At 45.2% G+C, this 18,279-nt stretch overlaps 1 protein-coding gene across 2 annotated transcripts in view; it reads right to left on the bottom strand.

Annotated features, from left to right (window-relative positions):
- Positions 1–18,279, bottom strand: part of PPP4R3A (protein phosphatase 4 regulatory subunit 3A) — a 266,563-nt gene that overhangs the window by 17,786 nt on the left and 230,498 nt on the right. The window lies entirely within an intron of this gene.

The following is an 18,279-nucleotide window of genomic DNA, read 5'->3' as shown; positions in this document are numbered from 1 at the left end:
TTGGGCATTTTCTTGGAGGTGAGTTCAGTGAGGGCTGTCACAATGGATCCATATCCCTTCACAAACCTCCTGTAATACCCAGTCAAGCCAAGGAATGCCCTGACTTGAGTCTGGGTTTTTGGAGCTACCCAGTCCAGAATAGTCTGGATCTTGGGTTGGAGTGGCTGAACTTGGCCTCCACCTACAAGGTGGCCCAAGTAAACCACAGTTCCCTGCCCTATCTGGCATTTGGATGCCTTGATAGAGAGGCCTGCAGATTGCAGAGCCTTCAAAACCTTCTTCAGGTGGACCAGGTGATCCTGCCAGGTGGAGCTAAAGACAGCAATATCATCAAGATAAGCTGTGCTAAAGGACTCCAAGCCAGCAAGGACTTGATTCACCAACCTTTGGAAGGTGGCAGGGGCATTCTTTAAACCAAAGGGCATAACAGTAAACTGATAATGCCCATCAGGTGTGGAGAATGCTGTTTTCTCTTTTGCTCCAGGTGCCATTTTTATTTGCCAGTACCCTGCTGTCAAGTCAAAGGTACTTAAGAATTTGGCAGCACCTAATTTGTCTATGAGCTCATCAGCTCTAGGAATTGGATGAGCATCTGTCTTGGTGACAGAATTGAGCCCCCTGTAGTCCACACAAAACCTCATCTCTTTCTTTCCATCTTTGGTGTGAGGTTTGGGGACTAAGACCACTGGGCTAGCCCAGGGGCTGTCAGAGCGCTCAATTACTCCCAATTCCAGCATCTTGTGGACTTCCACCTTGATGCTTTCCTTAACATGGTCAGATTGTCTAAAGATTTTGTTCTTGACAGGCATGCTGTCTCCTGTGTCCACATCATGGGTACACAGGTGTGTCTGACCAGGGGTTAAGGAGAAGAGTTCAGGAAACTGTTGTAGGACTCTCCTACAATCAGCTTGCTGTTGGCCAGAGAGGGTGTCTGAGTAGATCACTCCATCTACTGAGCCATCTTTTGGGTCTGATGACAGAAGATCAGGGAGAGGTTCACTCTCTGCCTCCTGATCCTCATCTGTTACCATCAACAGATTTACATCAGCCCTGTCATGGAAGAGCTTAAGGCGGTTCACATGGATCACCCTCTTGGGGCTCCTGCTTGTGCCCAGGTCCACCAGGTAGGTGACCTGACTCTTCCTTTCTAGCACTGGGTAAGGGCCACTCCATTTGTCCTGGAGTGCCCTGGGAGCCACAGGCTCCAGAACCCAGACTTTCTGCCCTGGTTGGAACTCAACCAGTGCAGCCTTTTGGTCATACCAAAACTTCTGGAGCTGTTGGCTGGCCTCAAGGTTTTTGGTTGCCTTTTCCATGTACTCTGCCATTCTAGAGCGAAGGCCAAGTACATAGTCCACTATGTCTTGTTTAGGCTCATGAAGAGGTCTCTCCCAGCCTTCTTTAACAAGAGCAAGTGGTCCCCTTACAGGGTGACCAAACAGAAGTTCAAAGGGTGAGAATCCTACTCCCTTCTGTGGCACCTCTCTGTAAGCGAAAAGCAGACATGGCAAGAGGACATCCCATCTCCTTTTGAGCTTTTCTGGGAGCCCCATGATCATGCCTTTTAATGTCTTGTTGAATCTCTCAACTAAGCCATTAGTTTGTGGATGGTATGGTGTAGTGAATTTGTAAGTCACTCCACACTCATTCCACATGTGTTTTAGGTATGCTGACATGAAGTTGGTACCTCTGTCAGACACCACCTCCTTAGGGAAACCCACTCTGGTAAAGATACCAATGAGGGCCTTGGCTACTGCAGGGGCAGTAGTCGACCTAAGGGGAATAGCTTCAGGATACCTAGTAGCATGATCCACTACTACTAGGATGTACATATTTCCTGAGGCTGTGGGAGGTTCCAGTGGACCAACTATGTCCACACCCACTCTTTCAAAGGGGACCCCCACCACTGGAAGTGGAATGAGGGGGGCCTTTGGATGCCCACCTGTCTTACCACTGGATTGACAGGTGGGGCAGGAGAGGCAAAACTCCTTAACCTTCTGGGACATATTGGGCCAGTAGAAGTGGTTGACTAACCTCTCCCACGTCTTGGTTTGTCCCAAATGCCCAGCAAGGGGAATATCATGGGCTAAGGTCAGAATAAACTCTCTGAACGACTGAGGCACTACCACTCTCCTAGTGGCACCAGGTTTGGGGTCTCTGGCCTCAGTGTACAGGAGTCCATCTTCCCAATAGACCCTATGTGTTCCATTTTTCTTGCCCTTGGACTCTTCAGCAGCTTGCTGCCTAAGGCCTTCAAGAGAGGGACAGGTTTCTTGTCCCTTACACAGCTCCTCCCTTGAGGGTCCCCCTGGGCCTAAGAGCTCAACCTGATAAGGTTCAAGCTCCAAAGGCTCAGTTCCCTCAGAGGGCAGAACTTCTTCCTGAGAAGAGAGGTTCCCTTTTTCTGACTGTGTTGCAGTTGGTTTCCCAACTGACTTTCCTTTTCTCTTGGTAGGCTGGGCCATTTTTCCAGACTCCAGCTCTACTTTTTCACCCTGTGCCTTGCATTGTGCTCTTGTTTTTACACACACCAGTTCAGGGATACCCAGCATGGCTGCATGGGTTTTTAGCTCTACCTCAGCCCATGCTGAGGACTCCAAGTCATTTCCAAGCAGACAGTCTACTGGGATGTTTGAGGAGACCACCACCTGTTTCAGGCCATTGACCCCTCCCCATTCTAAAGTTACCATTGCCATGGGATGTGCTTTAGTTTGATTGTCAGCATTGGTGACTGTATAAGTTTTTCCAGTCAGGTATTGGCCAGGGGAAACCAGTTTTTCTGTCACCATGGTGACACTGGCACCTGTATCCCTCAGGCCCTCTACACTTGTCCCATTAATAAAGAGCGGCTGCCTGTATTTTTGCATGTTAGGGGGCCAGGCAGCTAGTGTGGCTAAATCCACCCCACCCTCAGAGACTAGAGTAGCTTCAGTGTGGACCCTGATTTGCTCTGGGCACACTGTTGATCCCACTTGGAGACTAGCCATTCCAGTGTTACCTGGATTGGAGTTTGGAGTGGAACTTTTCTTGGGACAGGCCTTGTCTCCAGTTTGGTGTCCAGACTGACTACAGTTTCGACACCAGGCCTTTTTGGGATCAAAGTTTTTACCCTTGTACCCAGGATTGTTTTGTGAAGAGGCTCTGGGCCCACCCTCCTGTGCAGGTTTTTGGGGGCCTTTAGAAGACTCTTGACTATTTTTATTTTTGGCTGTCTCACCACCTTTCCCCTGGGGAGGTTTTGTGACCCCTTTCTTTTGGTCACCCCCTGTGGAAGTTTTGGACACCCTAGTCTTGACCCAATGGTCCGCCTTCTTTCCCAATTCTTGGGGAGAAATTGGTCCTAGGTCTACCAGATGCTGATGCAGTTTATCATTGAAACAATTACTTAACAGGTGTTCTTTCACAAATAAATTGTACAGCCCATCATAATTACTTACACCACTGCCTTGAATCCAACCATCTAGTGTTTTTACTGAGTAGTATACAAAGTCAACCCAGGTCTGGCTCGAGGATTTTTGAGCCCCCCTGAATCTAATCCTATACTCCTCAGTGGAGAATCCAAAGCCCTCAATCAGGGTACCCTTCATGAGGTCATAAGATTCTGCATCTTGTCCAGAGAGTGTGAGGAGTCTATCCCTACACTTTCCTGTGAACATTTCCCAAAGGAGAGCACCCCAGTGAGATCTGTTCACTTTTCTGGTTACACAAGCCCTCTCAAAAGCTGTGAACCATTTGGTGAGGTCATCACCATCTTCATATTTAGTTACAATCCCTTTAGGGATTTTCAACATGTCAGGAGAATCTCTGACCCTATTTATGTTGCTGCCACCATTGATGGGTCCTAGGCCCATCTCTTGTCTTTCCCTCTCTATGGCTAGGATCTGTCTTTCCAAAGCCAATCTTTTGGCTAACCTGGCTAACTGGATGTCCTCTTCACTGGAGTTATCCTCAGTGATTTCAGAGGTGTTGGTCTCTCCTGTGAGGGAACCAGCATCTCTGACTATTATTTTTGGAGTCAGGGTTTGAGAGACCCTGTTCTCCCTAGATAGGACTGGTAGGGGGGAATTTTCCTCCAAGTCACTATCCTCTTCCTCTGAGTTGCCACCCTCAGAGGGGTTGGCCTTTTCAAACTCTGCCAAAAGCTCCTGGAGCTGTATTTTGGTAGGTTTGGGGCCCATTGTTATTTTCTTTATTTTACAGAGTGACCTTAGCTCCCTCATCTTAAGATGGAGGTAAGGTGTGGTGTCGAGTTCCACCACAGTCAGATCTGTGCTAGACATTTTGCTTCTAAAAGTTGGAATACTTTTTTAAGAATCTACAACTGGTTCTAGAATCTAATTCAAACTTTTACAAACTTTTAAATGCTAAACAGGATCTAACACAAGGCCCTAGCAGGTCTTTTAAGAATTTAGAAAACTTTTCAAATTGCAAAAATCAATTTCTAATGACAATTTTGGAATTTGTCGTGTGATCAGGTATTGGCTGAGTAGTCCAGCAAATGCAAAGTCTTGTACCCCACCGCTGATCCACCAATGTAGGAAGTTGGCTCTGTATGTGCTATTTCAAAGTAAGGAATAGCATGCACAGAGTCCAAGGGTTCCCCTTAGAGGTAAAATAGTGGTAAAAATAGATAATACTAATGCTCTATTTTGTGGTAGTGTGGTCGAGCAGTAGGCTTATCCAAGGAGTAGTGTTAAGCATTTGTTGTACATACACAGACAATAAATGAGGTACACACACTCAGAGACAAATCCAGCCAATAGGTTTTGTATAGAAAAATATCTTTTCTTAGTTTATTTTAAGAACCACAGGTTCAAATTCTACATGTAATATCTCATTCGAAAGGTATTGCAGGTAAGTACTTTAGGAACTTTAAATCATAAAAATTGCATGTATACTTTTCAAGTTATTGACAAATAGCTGTTTTAAAAGTGGACACTTAGTGCAATTTTCACAGTTCCTAGGGGAGGTAAGTATTTGTTAGGTTAACCAGGTAAGTAGGACACTTACAGGGCTTAGTTCTTGGTCCAAAGTAGCCCACCTTTGGGGGTTCAGAGCAACCCCAAAGTTACCACACCAGCAGCTCAGGGCCGGTCAAGTGCAGAGTTCAAAGTGGTGCCCAAAACGCATAGGCTAGAATGGAGAGAAGGGGGTGCCCCGGTTCCGGTCTGCTTGCAGGTAAGTACCCGCGTCTTCGGAGGGCAGACCAGGGGGGTTTTGTAGGGCACCGGGGGGGGGACACAAGCCCACACAGGAATTTCACCCTCAGCGGCGCGGGGGCAGCCGGGTGCAGTGTTAGAACAAGCGTCGGGTTTGTAGTGTTAGTCTATGGGAGATCTAGGGATCTCTTCAGCGCTGCAGGCAGGCAAGGGGGGGGTTCCTCGGGGAAACCTCCACTTGGGCAAGGGAGAGGGACTCCTGGGGGTCACTTCTCCAGTGAAAGTCCGGTCCTTCAGGTCCTCGGGGCTGCGGGTGCAGGGTCTCTCCCAAGCGTCGGGTTTTGGATTCAAGGAGTCGCGGTCAGGGGAAGCCTCGGGATTCCCTCTGCAGGCGGCGCTGTGGGTGCTCAGGGGGGACAGGTTTTGGTACTCACAGTATCAGAGTAGTCCTGGGGTCCCTCCTGAGGTGTTGGATCTCCACCAGCCGAGTCGGGGTCGCCGGGTGCAGTGTTGCAAGTCTCACGCTTCTTGCGGGGAGCTTGCAGGGTTCTTTCAAGGCTGCTGGAAACAAAGTTGCAGCCTTTCTTGGAGCAGGTCCGCTGTCCTCGGGAGTTTCTTGTCTTTTCGAAGCAGGGGCAGTCCTCAGAGGATGTCGAGGTCGCTGGTCCCTTTGGAAGGCGTCGCTGGAGCAGGATCTTTGGAAGGCAGGAGACAGGCCGGTGAGTTTCTGGAGCCAAGGCAGTTGTCGTCTTCTGGTCTTCCTCTGCAGGGGTTTTCAGCTAGGCAGTCCTTCTTGTAGTTGCAGGAATCTAATTTTCTAGGGTTCAGGGTAGCCCTTAAATACTAAATTTAAGGGCGTGTTTAGGTCTGGGGGGTCAGTAGCCAATGGCTACTAGCCCTGAGGGTGGGTACACCCTCTTTGTGCCTCCTCCCAAGGGGAGGGGGTCACAATCCTAACCCTATTGGGGGAATCCTCCATCTGCAAGATGGAGGATTTCTAAAAGTTAGAGTCACTTCAGCTCAGGACACCTTAGGGGCTGTCCTGACTGGCCAGTGACTCCTCCTTGTTGCTTTCTTTGTTCCCTCCAGCCTTGCCGCCAAAAGTGGGGGCCGTGGCCGGAGGGGGCGGGCAACTCCACTAAGCTGGAGTGCCCTGCTGGGCTGTGACAAAGGGGTGAGCCTTTGAGGCTCACCGCCAGGTGTCACAGCTCCTGCCTGGGGGAGGTGTTAGCATCTCCACCCAGTGCAGGCTTTGTTACTGGCCTCAGAGTGACAAAGGCACTCTCCCCATGGGGCCAGCAACATGTCTCTGGTGTGGCAGGCTGCTGGAACTAGTCAGCCTACACAGACAGTCGGTTAAGTTTCAGGGGGCACCTCTAAGGTGCCCTCTGGGGTGTACTTTGCAATAAAATGTACACTGGCATCAGTGTGCATTTATTGTGCTGAGAAGTTTGATACCAAACTTCCCAGTTTTCAGTGTAGCCATTATGGTGCTGTGGAGTTCGTGTTTGACAAAACTCCCAGACCATATACTCTTATGGCTACCCTGCACTTACAATGTCTAAGGTTTTGTTTAGACACTGTAGGGGTACCATGCTCATGCACTGGTACCCTCACCTATGGTATAGTGCACCCTGCCTTAGGGCTGTAAGGCCTGCTAGAGGGGTGACTGACCTATACTGGCATAGGCAGTGAGAGGCTGGCATGGCACCCTGAGGGGAGTGCCATGTCGACTTACTCGTTTTGTTCTCACTAGCACACACAAGCTGGCAAGCAGTGTGTCTGTGCTGAGTGAGAGGTCTCCAGGGTGGCATAAGACATGCTGCAGCCCTTAGAGACCTTCCTTGGCATCAGGGCCCTTGGTACTAGAAGTACCAGTTACAAGGGACTTATCTGGATGCCAGGGTCTGCCAATTGTGGATACAAAAGTACAGGTTAGGGAAAGAACACTGGTGCTGGGGCCTGGTTAGCAGGCCTCAGCACACTTTCAATTGTAAACATAGCATCAGCAAAGGCAAAAAGTCAGGGGGCAACCATGCCAAGGAGGCATTTCCTTACAGTTACACTTCCTTATTTATTGCTATTTTCTTTTTGGGTGGTTATGCCCTCTAGAAGCTAACTACATAGTTACAAGACCATGTTTTTCATTTTTTTTTTTTTACAAATGCTATTTTCATTGTGGTGTCCTGTGGGGCTGTTGTAGGCATTACAGTCATATCAAAATACTAAAATATTAGTGGCATGGAATCCTGCCCCATAATGCTTTGCAGGGCATTACTGTTACAAAACATTTTTGCTCATAACTCAGCCTGTGGTGGTCCCAGAACAACGGGACCCCCCTCATAATGTTCACCACGATGTGCTCTGTCTACATCATCTCTGATCCCTACACTAGGTTAGTGTGGACTCCAAAATAATAACCCCTACCACCATTCATTATCTTTTCAAGCACTCATGGTGGGAACTTTTGTTTTACAGCTGGGAGAAGTTATGTTTTATGGGCCTTATTTGTAATATCATTGCAACAGGCCTGCTGGCCTTGAAAATGTGTAATGCACTACGCCCTGTAGGGGCTTCAAATATGATCACTGCATTACCTTTTCCCATTCTTTTTTCACATGGTTATGCCCTCTAGGGGTTACATGACAATGTTTCTTCCAAACGCTATTTTTATTGTGGTGTTCCCTGAGCTTTTACTTTTACTAAACAATTTTGCTCATTACTCTGCCTGTGGTGGTTCTAGGACAACTGGACCACCTTCAAACCGCTCTGTCTACATCATCTCTGGTTCCCCACACCAGGCAGTGGGGACCCCAAAATAATCACTTCCACCATTCAGTGTCTTTTAAGCTTTCTCATGGCTATAGCTTTTGTTTTATAGCTGGGATAAGTTGTTTTAAAGGCCTTGTTTGTATTCTCATTGCAGTAGGCCTGCTAGCCTTAAAACCGCCCTGTAGGGGCTTAGTCTATGGTTACACTGCATTACTTTCTCCTGTTTTTTTCACGGGGTTATGGTTACATGACCATGTTACTTACAAATTATATTTCTGTTGTGGTGCCCTCTAGGGGCTGTTTTGAGCATTACAGTCTAATGCTCAAAGTTTATTTCTGATAAAGGTTTATATGATAATTGCATATGTTTTAATAATCTCTTATTACAATTATGACCATGACTCCGGTCAACTTAACCTCCTTATTACACTATGACTCTTTGAACGCTCTTGATATGTTTGGGCGACCCTTGTAGTTTATTTTTCCTCTGTGGCTGTCTTAGCTTTTTTTGGGAACTGTGTTAGCCAGGCAGCAACTCTTGATGGTTGGGTGGTGAAAGCTGTATTCTATTGGAATTAGCATGGAAGATTTAAATTAGGATGCTCAACAGCAACATTTTTTTTTTTTTTGCTGCAGATGGAGGAAGAATGTAAATGGAACAAATGGGAGTGCTTTAGTTATATGCAGGGCCACTGGAATTATATGGCAGGAAAAGACAATTATGAGGGAGGGTTGACCAAATTATGTGGCAAGAAAAGTCCAGTTTTGAATTTACAATGCCAATAGCTCTACCCCAAGCAAATGCAAGACTTATTACATTGCAAATGCTTGTTTATTTTTCCTTTCATCTTATCAACCTGGTGGACCAAAAAGATTCTCCCCATCGAACAGGAGGTTAAAGAGATGCTGCTGGACTTCAGATTTGAACCCAGGCATGACTACGGATAAGAAAACCCTGGAAACTCAGACAAAGTACGCACCTATTGCTGGCGTTCAAGATGGTCTTGCCTTCAGAAGCTATCTTATCCTCATTCTTTCTGTACTTGTCTGGAAAGTGTTTGACAAAATCCTTCTTGCCCTCCCCACTGAAACCTGTAATACCTGCAGAGGAGACGGACAGAATTTGCTATGCACAGGTGTGTGGCAGCATGAACCACTACTCTTTTTGATCTCCATATCAGGCGGAGAGATCTTGGCTGTGGCTTTTTGTGGGGGGAGAGGCACTCTTGCAAGTGGTGTGAACCACCAAAGAGTCGAGATGACCTGACCGTTGATGCAGATGGGGGCGCTGGGTGAGGCCATACTTTTATCCATTCTAGTATTCACCACCCCAACCTTTACAAGCTCATTACAATTATCTAGGGTACATTTAAGAATGCCTTTAAGCAAAAGGTAGAAATTGGACTGTGCTTTCAGTCTTCCAAAGAGTCTCCACTAGGCTGTCCTTTTCCTCTCGCATGTCCAGTTTGTGGTGTCTACTGACCCTTTGGATGGCCTCATGGTAGGCTGTGGTGTAATCCAAAAAGAAAGCCCTAACCCAGTAGTAGTCCAAATCAGAGGACAGGGGAGATCAACATTGCAGTCTTCCCAGGGTTCATCAGCTGGCCTTGTATTTAAAGGCTGATCATATGGGGCGACCGACTGCTGTGGTCAAAAGAGGTACCTGTCCTCATGCCTTTTTGACACTGGGTCAGAAGGGGTCTCCGAGGAGGACCCTTCCTCAAAGGCAAGCCACCTCTTGCAAAGGTGTTTATCCTAGGGCTTCCGCTGCAGTGGTATTGCTAAGATCTTCCCAGTGACAGGATGAATAAAGATGCTTCTGCCTGGTGACGAGTTCATCCTGCATTATAGGTGCCTCTGAATCCTCTCATGTGGTTTTGACATTGACAGGATCTTGAGTTCTGGTTTTGGTGGTGTTTTCCACATCTACTTCAGGTGCGACTGAGACTCATCATTGAATGGAGTAGGACTCAGTGGCAGGAGAGGTTCAACATCCTTTGGTGAAGCCTTGGTTGACTCCAAAGCCTTCTTGTGGTGTCGAACAAAGCCTGAAGTTGGTAGAGGACCTGGAGGAGACTACATTATCGGTCCAGGCTCAGAGCTGGATGCCCGACTCTTATAGGAGAGGTGCTCTACCTCGGAATAGGAACTCTAGGAACAGCGGTAACGGGGCTCTTTAAGATGGCTGTAATACTTATGAACTTGCACTGCTTTTTTGGCTGAAGGGCCAATGGTCTTCAGCATCTGTTTGAAATCTGCTTTCTTGGGCTCTGAGCTACTTGAGGATACCTTCTCTGGGCTGGGCATTGGCTGAGATGCCTGCACTGAGGAATTACCTATTTCAGCGCTTCCTTTGGTGCCAAATGAATGCTCCTCCCCAAAAATGTTTGGGGGTTGAGAGTATTTGTCAGTACATTTTGAAGTGTACCTAGTGCATTCGGTGGAACCTTAAGGTATTCTTAAAGAGGAAGGCGAGGCTGAAGTTGCAGGAGGTGTCATTGTCCGGGGAATGGCAGGGATAACAGACATCATAACAATAATGCCACAGATACTTCGAGTTGCAGTGGGGAGGGATGTTGGTGGATGCAGAGAAGGCAGCTCTGAAGGCTAGTTTAAGGGGATTGACGTTGGGAAAAGCATGTACTCCATCACTCCCCTCAGTCTCCATTCTTTGGGGGCAGTTAAGGAAGGACTCGTGGTTTAAGTCCCATATGGGTGAGGGGTGGCCCCTGGCATCAGGGGAAATCGACCGGAGGTATTCTGAAGTTGTGAGCTGAAGTAGAGCGACTAAGTCCTCGAAGCACAGACTCTTCTTCCCTGTCACTGGTGTTGAATATGAACTATGACCACAACAGACTGAGCCCTCTCGGTGTACCTCCAAACCTGATGGCAGAAAAAACAAAACAACCTAACATGGAGTCAGTGCCTGTGCAAGGAAGGTATTCCAGCATACCATATGACTCAAAAGACTTCTTAGAAGAAAAAAAACGTGCAAATGTCTGAGCCCGACACTAGGTGACAAGAAGTATGCAGAGCATGTGTCTACAGCCCTATATGATACAAACATATGGTAAGAAAAACTTCTACAACAAGTTATATGATCTCCAATATGCCTGACTGGCAAACCATTTGTAGCTTGCTTCATCCATGTAGCAGGGTATATAGCTGTGCTGATCACCCTCAAGATAACGATAAAAGAAAAACCACATATCGCTTCCTATGCCTGACAGACATAATTCCAGTAAACAACAAAGTAAAACACATCCTACATCCCTTAACTCACTAAGGAACAGGGCAGGATTGAGTTTAAAGGTATTGAACTTTAGGATAAGTCACAGAACAACACTATGGTAATTTGTACGTATTTCAACTATCCAGCATTTTCTTTTCCAACTAATGTACAGATCCCAAAGTATTCTGAAACACAGCAGTAAACCAATGTCTTAAGAAAAAAAGTGCACAGTAATTGTTGATTCAAGAGCTAAACCATAGGTGCTTTTGAAACAAAACTTGCCGTCTTGACGACAACCTTGCCCTTTAAACTATTGGGTGCAGTATAAGACTTAGACTACATTCTATAAAAAAAAAAAAATAGAAAAAACAGCTGTCAAGTGAACTCTCATCAATGAGTGATGTGGGACAGTTCTTCTGTGGCTGCTTTTGTGACATCTGATATGGGTGAGAACCCAGTGGGAGCTACTTCTCGCTAATCCCTCTGCTAGAAAAAAGGTATAAGGAAGCTATCCACACATCAATTAACTGATTCATTGAGACATTACTTGTAAGCAATATGTAACTAAATCTGGGATATTTGTTAAATGTTCAGCCTCTCATTCAAAGCAATTACAAAACATCTAATTTGCGTCGGGTTCTCTCACAGAAATCCAATACAATACTTCATCTTAGTGCAAGAATTATGGAAAAAAGAATTCTAAGGAGAGAGTCTTATATCCACAATTATGTATTCAGGTACATTGATGAATTTGAGGTACAATGCTCGGAAAAGTGCTTGAGCAAATAGAAGAAATGAGTTGAGATAGCACCTTCTATACAAGTAGCAAGAAAACAATTATGTTCAACTAGTCTGATGATAGTTTAATGAAACGGAAAACCAATCTATACTATTATACAATACAGATCTCCACTCATGTGTCAACGTTTCAAACATCAGGCACAAATCTGTCAGTCATCATCAGGACAGGCGAAATTAGATGAACACCCGAAGACACAACAGAATATTTAACAGGTCATTAATTAAAAACAATTCTGTGAAAATAGTGCTTGAAGTATCAGGAAGAACTAAGGCGAAAACAGTAAATGAGCTGCACGAAGACTGTCTGAAAAGATTCTATTTGCCTTGCAGACTCTTTAAAACCTCATTCAGATCAAGTACATGGCTAAGCTGGACAATTCCTATTGCCCTGTGCTAGCACCACGGGACAATTCCTATTGCCCTAGTGGGAGGGAACCTCACAGAAAACCCTTGTCTCCTCACGGTAAATCCAGTATAAGAAGTCAAAGGACATGTGCAATCATGCCCAGCTCTAGGCCATAAAGAGTTCTTGGCTTGGTCCATGATGAAGTGTTACTAGGATGAGAGATTCACTAATAGGGACCATTCCTGGTGTATGAGATCTCTGCATTAAGAACAGAGCACAGGGACAGTTAACCTGTCTGAGAACAAAAATGGATCCCTGCCTTTTACTATCAATGGACAAAGTCCCGGAATCACTTCAAAGCAGGAATACTGATAATAGAACATTTATGAATGAGAAACCTGATTACCGGCTCATAAAGCATCATTGGATTAGGTGGACACCTCAAGTCAAAAGCTCCTGAAATGTGATCTGGTAGATTCAAATAAACCAGACTATAAAAGTAAGCATTATAAAAATACAAGATTACTGGGGGAAAAAGAGAGGCCACCTTGGGCTATACAAGTGATGTTCATCGGACAAGAGGACAAATACATGAAACTAGGGGGACCCTGCAGCACTGTTAGACTGGGTTTGGCTCCAGACAAAAATGCAGGGCTCATCTATGTGTACCTGACGTACCAAACTACCTTCCTGAGAACCTCACTCACAAATTTCTTGTTCTTAGCGAAAGATCTTTCTTGTCACGTAGCTGAATATCATGCATAACTGATGATCTTATTGGGGGTAAGGGTGGGTTTCCAATCATTCCCTGAAGGTTGGTGAAACCAAAGAAGTGTCTATAGCCCTGAAGAACTTAATTATTTGCGGACAGTAATGAGCAGATTATACTTACTCGGACATTGAAGTTGAGCAGTTTTAGGTCTCATCACCTTGGAGTTCCCAGTTTTCACTGCAATGTCCCACTCTCAAGTCATTAGTCTACAATGACTTCCTAGAGAAGACAAGCTCTGCAATAGATCTAGATTTCATCCCACACTAGAAGCACAGGCAGACAACCCCTCTGAGAATGTAACAGCCACCGAGCCTCAGAGCTTGTAAAGGAGCAGAGTCAGACGGAGCCAAGATGAAGAATCAAATAAAATATTAAGTTACTGCACCATGTCTACACATTCATTCTGAACTTAAGGGCCCAGCTGCTATGGCTATTAGCGATCTACTAGTACTGATTATATTGAAATAGTCACTCCATGTTGCTAGAATGAGAAAAGTTAGACTTCATAGCCAAGAAGGCTTTGCCAGGCAGCTACGCAAGCGGGCGCACATTTGATTATGTGCATCTTCTATTGACATTGAATGAAGGATGATCACATTTCCAAAGAAAATTAAAGACAGCCATATATAGGAGTTCCTTTACTCTGTGACACTCATGGCCTATGCCACTCTGGACGCAACTTGCCATCCAATAGAAGATGGCAAACGTCCCCTCAAAAGACAGTACATTTCCTTTTTGATGGATACTTATACCTGCATGTTCCTCATGTTTGTTTTAAATCTTCAGGAGCCAGACTGGATCTGGAAAAGTTGCCACACTGCAGATGTCAGGCCCTTTTTTGGAGTCCATAGATGTTGATTTTTTTCTAAAAAAAACAAATTTTGCAGTTCCACGATTACGCCACCTCAAGACGGTAGGGATTTAGGAGATTTATCTAGCTAATGTCCATTTTAGATCTCCCACAAAGTGTTTTTTATGTATGAGGCATAAACTGGATTAAGAGGATTGTGATAAAGGCAGCTACATAAATGCCAAAGCTATCAAGGAGTGGAAAGCAAAGCTCTTTATGGCTCAAACCAGGGACAAACAGTCATCACTCTGGTCCACTTTCCCCACCACATGCAAGTCTTCAGAGAAGGCTCCTATGAAAGAGAAATCAAGCTTCACAATAAGTAAGAAGCTTCACAAACGAGATTCTGTGAAGGTCATCTAGCCAGCAGGACTATTCACAGTCTTATGCCTTGACAGAGTCTTTGGATCTTATCCCAGTTTTGGAAGATACATAAGCCCCTGTCTGACTCCAAACAGGTTTACGCGGAGACCTGCTGAATCAGCTTGCTGGGTTTTCACTCCATGGTCCAGCCCAAATGGTGGCTTTCACCAATGCATTGTTGCTCCCTTTGGGACCAAGACACCTACGGGACCATTGATTGGGCACTGTTAATGACTTCTGCAGCACAGGCTGACTCCACTCTGGAACAGAGAAGGACCATGACCCACACAGACAGCCTTGATATGAATGATATAAATATATGTAGCGCAGCAAAATGCCAAAGGGTGTAAAGGCGCTGATAGACAATACCCAAGGGTAACCCTGCCCACGGCCATTTCACCAAGTCAAAAAGGCAAAATTAGAAGAAGTCAGGTTTTTAAGGCCTTCCTAAAGGCATATTCAAACTTATACTGGTCAAGTGAAGGGTATGTCAGAGCTTGGCAGCCATGACTAAGAAGGTTCTGCCTCCACATCTTTCTCCACACTCTGGGGATGACCACTAAATTGTGGGCTGTCGATCAGAGAAGTCCACTTGGGAAGTACCATCGAAACATGGATCTGATACCGCCCACTCCCTCCCCGACGGGGTAGCACTGTAAAGTGCTTTGTGAACAGTGCACATGGCCTTGAATGTGACCTGCTTTTGTAGAGGGAGCCAGTGGAGTTCAGGTAATCTTTAAGAGACTGACATGCATTTGGGAACGCCTAGTGTAAGCTTGGCCGCTGCATTTTATACCAATTGCAATTTGGCAGGGGTTGTCTTATTGGTATCCAAATAGAGTGTGCTGCAATCAATCCTGGATGAGAGTAGTACTAAGGCCACCTGTTTCCATGTATAGGAAGGGATAAATGGAAAGATCTGTTGCAAGGTTCTAATGGTCCAGAAACAGGTCGCCACTGTGCGATTGACCTGAAGATCGAAGGACTAGTAACTGTCCAGGATGACTCCTAAGTTTTTAGCTGAGGCCGTAGGGATGGACAGTGTCCCGAGGCTGTCTGGCCACCAATTCTGGTTCCATACAGATGACTGACTCCCAAACATCAACACTTCTGTCTTCTCGCCATTCAGCTGAACCTGCAGGTTGTTCCAGCACCACCTGCGAATCTGCCACTGCAGACTTCAGACCCAGCTACCAAACCATGGAAAATCCAGAAAACCAAGCCATTTTGATCAACGCCAGATGCAAGGTTCAGATGTGTTTCAATGGTCTTGTGCTTCTTTGCAAGCCTCTACTCAGCACACCTGGATACAGTTTTCATCAAATTCTGACTTTACTTGATTGTCAACAAAAGTAATCAGGCATATACTTTTCTTACTTCTGGTGGGTGTTTATTTGGTCTTACAATATGCCAATTGCCTGAACACTTCTCCTAAAGACCTGTATTGTCTGCCTGGCTATCCTACAGAGGAAGCTGTATAATATACGTTAGCTTTGCAAAAAGGGCGTTGAAATCTTTCAGCTACCCTTGTTTATTGAGGAAGGTAAGGTTAACCCTCAGTCTTTGCCTTCCTTCACATTCCAGTGACATTTTAAGAGAATTCTGAGGATCCCATTTTGGCTACATTGGTGAGCCGCCAGGTTTCTCACTTCTCCAACCCACATGTGACTAAGTTTATATCCACTTACTTTAGGCTTGCAAGCCTGGTGGGGGTTCAGGCATCTTCTGGTATATATCTGAATCCTAACACATTTCCCTGTACTTCTCCAGTCATGGGAGTTGAAGCGAATAGCGAGAAAATACTTTCTTCAGTAAGTTCAGATCATCATTCCTCCAGTGTCATGTGTTTAATTGCCTGCTACTCCAGTGCTTGTTCCGGAGAACAAGGTTAAACAGGCATGTTGTTCCCAATACTTCCTACTCTTAAAGAAGGGTGAGGCCATTCATTCAATTCTGGACTTTTGTAATCTGATCTTTCTTCGCAAGAGGAAATTCAAGATGCTGTCCATTGGCATTGGGCTTCATGGACAGGATGAAGTTGCTTGACCTGCAGGATGTACACTTTTATACTTGACCCTGCTATCAGTTGTCAATTCTGCTTGGGGGACAGAGGTGTTTGGGGGACACTGCACACAATGACCAGTACAGTTCGTCGGTGAGAAATCATGGTGATAATACTGCAGTTTATAAAAACCCCAAATCAAGCCAAACCAACTATATTAAGTTTCCCCACCAGTCGGCACAGCACCGCCTCTTCATCGGAGCCAAGATCAACATAATTGCCCTCAAACCCTTCTCACCTCCTTAGTTTGGTACATTCGTAGTAGGATCCTGATGTTTCAGGAGAGAGCTCATCTTCCTGCCTTGAGACTTTCCAGTTTGGGAGTCTTGATGGACCTCATTAAGATCTCCACATAGGCAGATCAGGGACCTGAGGTGGTGGCTGGTACCTCAACAACTAACTTGCCAAAAGCACATTTGCCTCCATCAGCAGTAGCCACAAATGCTACCTCCCTCATTTGAGGCAGTCATCATGATACCAGGGAGATTAGAGGTCTTTGGTTAACACTGGAGCAGGGGCTACACATGCATCTCCAACCTCTAGTGATACGTTGAATCATTTTTTATTTTCGTCCGCAGCTTGCTCAAGTCCTCAAAAACAACATGACAATGATGTGGTATGCCAACAAGCAGGGCAGTATGGCTAGAAAACTCTATGCCTGGAGGTGTTGGGGTTAGACTCACGATGTCTGACTGAGGGTCAATCATCTGGCCAGCTCTCTGAATGCGTGGACGGACAACCTCAGTATGAATTGCCTTGAGGATCACCAGTAGCCAGGTGCATCCTTATTCTCCAGAGTCTGTTATTTTGTGTCCAAAAGTCTCTGCTTCATGAGGCTCAGGGACAAGTAAATAGGGCATCTACCAGAAAGATAACTACAAACTAATTAATTTGTTCTTTTAGGACTGACTTCTCATCCAAACTGACTTTGCCACTGCAGAACAATGTTATGTTATAATGTAATTAGGCTTGTAACGCGCACGAATCACCTCCGAGGGGTATCCAACATAATTCAAAACTCTTCTTCCTACTGCAAAGGTGAATTTGCAAGAACAGCAATGTACTGCAGTAAGATGTGTTTACTGCCTGATTTAGGGGCGGTCAAGTGTAATATATACTTACCCTGCCTGCAAATTTCCTTCTTGATAACTAAATCAGATAAAATCATAAGCCAAATGGACAGATCAAAATTCCTCATCAGAATGAAGAGTTACAACTTTGAGGTAAGGGGTCATAAATGCTGTTGTTCCAAGCAGAAAAACAGAACCACGGCCTTCATCTAAGGATTTTCGGTCATGAGGCAGAGTTCTGAAACCTAGGACTCGTATCAGAGGACTAAATTGTCCAGGTTTTCTCTTTCTGCTTTCTTTTAACTTTAAAGAGCCTGGAAATCAGTTTGTCCCACATGATCAGTCGCAAGAAACAGAACAGCATTTTTGGCCAGGCAAAATGAAAAGAAATATGTAAAACCTCAATTCAAATATTTACTGTCTGAACAGCTGAGGTTTTAGACAAGTTATATTAACAAGGTGATGCAAAAAAGATTCAGGTACAAGGTTCCACATGCCAAAGCAACTCCTCTTAACCAAGGACAACAGAACTTTCGATCAGATCTATAAAATATTCTAATATTCTATTAAAAGACAAAATATCTAATTTAGAATAATCGAGAACCATGGATGTTTACGCTGGTAAAAAAACAAAAAAAAAAACAGGAGAGCAAGTCCAAAAAAAGTTCTGAGCAAGTTTCCGGAAGTGTACAAGAAATTACCCTCAAGTTAATTTTCTAAAAATATAAATAAAAAAAGCCCATTGGAAATCAACACTGATACTAATAAGACACTTTCCTGGATGAGATCTGCGAGTGAGAAAATAAATACAGATTTTGAAATATGCACCAAGAACCTTTTTTTTCCCAAAAC

This window comes from Pleurodeles waltl, chromosome 9, assembly GCF_031143425.1.
Source record: "Pleurodeles waltl isolate 20211129_DDA chromosome 9, aPleWal1.hap1.20221129, whole genome shotgun sequence".
In the NCBI taxonomy this organism is placed as follows: domain Eukaryota; kingdom Metazoa; phylum Chordata; class Amphibia; order Caudata; family Salamandridae; genus Pleurodeles; species Pleurodeles waltl.
Note: the sequence above shows the minus strand (reverse complement) of the source record. Positions and strands in the feature narration are given on the sequence as shown.